Source organism: Haematobia irritans, chromosome 3 (genome assembly GCF_050003625.1).
Source record: "Haematobia irritans isolate KBUSLIRL chromosome 3, ASM5000362v1, whole genome shotgun sequence".
NCBI classification, from domain to species: Eukaryota; Metazoa; Arthropoda; class Insecta; order Diptera; family Muscidae; genus Haematobia; species Haematobia irritans.
The window spans coordinates 225766697-225770481 of NC_134399.1; the positions used below are offsets into that span (position 1 = coordinate 225766697).

A 3785-nucleotide genomic window follows, 5' to 3' on the forward strand; every position below is an offset into this window, starting at 1 on the left:
GGATTGTCTCCAATGAGAATTTATGTCAAATAGAGAAGTTTGGGAATAAACAAATATATGTTGGATCACTTCGACTATTCCGCACACCATTAAGTTACCTTCAGGACTCAGTTTAAATGACTAAAAATGGAGGTTCCTCGATTCGTTTCTACGCAAGATGGCCACCAAAATCTCCGAATCTTAATCCGTTTGACTTTGGCATCTGGAGCATTTTAGAGAGTAAGTTTGGCACTAAAAAATACCAAAGTGTCCATCATCTCAAGAATGGTACAAAATACCGCAGAATCCATTTCGTAAAGCCTGTGACGAATTTGTCGGTCGTTTGAAGGTCACAATTCGTGCCAGAGGTAGCAAATTCGAACAAATCTAATTGGTTTTTAAAATTTGATGATTTTTCCGTCACGGTTTGCTTTTGAAGAATACAATTAATTTAAAAACACTTAAAGGAAGTCTAAAGTCGGGCGGGCCAACTATATTGTAGCCTGCACCACTTTGTAGATCTGGATTTTCGATACCATCTCAAATCCTTCAGTGTTAATTCTACTTCCTAAGCATAATATCACGTAAGTCGAAGTTACCATTGGCCCCTGTGTCTTCTGTGTTAGTGAAAATTTGGAATGCATTCTTCTGTACAACATTTCAAGTAAATCGGAACAAATCTTTGGCTTCTGGGGCCATACAAGTGGACATTGATCGAAAGCGAAACTAAAAGAATTAAGAGTGGGAGCTATATCGAAATCTGAACCGATTTCTTCTAAAATCCATAGGGTTCTATTCTGATCCAAAAAATTTATACTTGTGCCCAATTTAAAGTCAATTCGACTAAAACTGAGATCTTTGATAACAAAAATGTGTTTAAAAACAGACGGACATGGCTAGATCGGTTTAGGACGGCCCTGAAGGAATATGGTCAACCCAAACATGTTTCCAGAGCAAAATGTTACTTTTAGACGGTAATGCTTACCGGCATTACAATCAGCCATCCTTCAAAATTAACTGTTTGACCACGAAAATAAATTGCCAAACGATGTTCGTTGTTCTACAATTTCGTTTGGGAGGAGAGTATTTTTGGCGTGTGCCCAGACATATATAGACGGACAGATCCATAGACATAGGACGGACATATACCATTGAATAATATCATGAAATTTTACTGATTACTTCCCAGGAGATGGTCCTGACTAAAGGGTGGTTAAATTGTAAGGGCCGATGTTGAATGTGAACCACCCCTAAACGCCAAGTTTTTTTCCGAATTTTATTTGACATTTCTCTATTTCAGACTTACTCAATTTGAACCATGGATGTCGTGAATGGATAGAATGGTTCCAAGAAATGGCAACAGTGGATGGTCAATTTTCGAAGAAAATCATCTTCAGTGATGAGGCACATTTTCACCTCAGTGTATTCGTCAATAAACAGAATTGCCGCGTTTGGGCGAATGAGAATCCAAGAGTGATTGTCGAAAAACCAATGCACCCACAAAGAGTGACAGTTTGGTGCGGTTTATAGGCTGGCGGCATCATAGGGCCGTATTTTTTCCAAAATGAGGCCGGTCAGGCAGTTACTGTGAATGGTGTTCGCTATCGTGAGATGATAACGAACTTTTTATGGCCCGAATAGGAAGATATGGATGTGGACGATATGTGGTTTCAGCAGGACGGTGCCACACATCTAACGAAACAATGGCTTTTTGCGCAACAAATGCAATGGCCGTGTTATCTCACGTAATTGGCCGCCAAGATGATGTGATTTGACACCGTTGGACTTTTTTCTTTGGGGTTATTTGAAAGAAAGGTGTACGTCGATAAGCCAGCAACAATTCAAGAGCTAAAGGATGAGATAATTCGGCACATTGACGGTATAGAACCTCCATTATGCCATAGCGTCATCCAAAATTTTGACCATCGGATGAAGGTGTGCCACCGAGATAGCGGCACCCATTTGGCCGATATTTTGTTCCATACATAATTGAGTGATACCAATATATCATAATAAAATAAAATTATAATAATTTCCTAAATAGTTTGTGTTTTATTCAAAATCACCATCGGCCCTTGAAATTTTAACCACCCTTTATTATCGTAAACTAAACCTTGTCCATGAAAACTGCTTTCAACTAAGGGTACAAAAGTCGACTTTTCGACTAATCGAATTCAAGAAAACTCGAAGAAGTCAATATCGACTATTTACAGTCTTCAAATTAACCTAGTGGAATTTTGATATTTTTAATAATCGATCCGAATCAATTAGTCGACTTTTTATGTTGGCCAAAATCAACTTACTTCGGAAAAGCGATATTGAATTAAAAGGCGAGATTGTCTGCAGATGATGACATTTATTTATTTTTTGAATGCAGACATGTACAGTGGATATAAATGTGTAAAATTATACGGTTTAACCGCAACTCAAAAATTTTAATAGATCGGAAATTCGATAAGTTGATTTTTTTTAAATTAAAAAAGTTCAAGAATTTGAAACGATGAATTTTTCATATTCTCAAACAATCGAAAACTCGACATTGAAAATTCGTTTTTTTTTTATTCTGATGTTAATCCCTACATCCAGAAAAAAGTGACCCCTTTTTTAACTTAAAATGAACTCATTGTGAAGAAAGTTGAACTTCGTATAGCGCCAAAGACATTTTTATTTGTTTGAACGATGTGATTTTCGTAGAAATTAGGTATAATGCATTCCATATATTAGTTAACGTTTTCCTATATTTATGTACCACTATACTACAGAATGAACAAATTTAACTGATTTGAATTCATATATGGAATGATTTTATTGAAAAATTTTCATTCATTTGGACAAATCTTACACATTTGTGGTAAAACTTTTACTTCATAATTAGAACTGCTTACCTTCGTTTTTAAATACAACAGCATCGACTGGCCTTGAAATACTAGTTTATTATTCCACTATTTCCAAATTCCATGTAATGTCATCAACTGTAAAACGCATTTTTCTTCTTGTACCTTTCACTTTTAATAAGTTGCTGCCTAACGATTTTGTCCTCCTTTTATAATTTCAATACCTACAAATATAAAAAATCATGAACCATTTTTGTTACAAAAGGTTAGTGTCACTGAATATTACCTGATAATTGAAGATTCCAAAATGAAGACAAATGAAAGGGTTGTTATTCTGCTGGTGTTTTCTTTCTTTATACGCCATCACGAACATTGATAGATTTATTTTCAAAAAACGAAAATTGTTCTCACTAATTTAAAATAATAAATATTTTATATATTTTATTTGTTATTTATTATATTATTTTACCATATTATTTTTTAACAATCTCACCGTATACCACAACAACGCGATTCCAACTAAAAAAACAACCCACGCGCAAACATATCGATTCACCCACGCGCAAACACATCGATTACGATGACAGGTATCGATTACAGGTAGACAATAGAAATATAGGAAAATTTCCTATATTCTAACAAGTGTGTTTCCTTAAGTTTTGAAAGGATTGCATACTTCTTAGTACGAATGAACTAAAATATTTTTCTATGCCAAGTGTTGTTCGTATGTATGAAAAACTTTCTATTATAAAGGAAGTCGCAATTATCAGTTTATAAGAAATTTTACTAATTTTGAGGAAACTTGGTTTTAGTTCGGTTTTTGTTTATTTTTACGAATGCTTTGTTATCGGTGAATAAAATTTTCTTGTTCAGTAGTAAATTCTTATACCCAGCGAAGAAAATAGTATGAGTAAAATGCCATGCCTTATTCTAGTTAATGAACTATTCCTAACTGCTTACAGTTTAGGTTTT

At 34.6% G+C, this 3785-nt stretch overlaps 1 long non-coding RNA gene across 1 annotated transcript; it reads right to left on the minus strand.

Annotated features, from left to right (window-relative positions):
* Positions 1-2937: 2937 nt before the first annotated feature.
* Positions 2938-3304, minus strand: LOC142228419 (uncharacterized). The gene is made up of 3 exons (XR_012720159.1): positions 3283-3304; positions 3100-3223; positions 2938-3037 (listed from the first exon to the last, which is right to left on the minus strand). It is a non-coding gene; the product is annotated as an uncharacterized LOC142228419 (long non-coding RNA).
* Between the last annotated feature and the right edge of the window lie 481 nt (positions 3305-3785).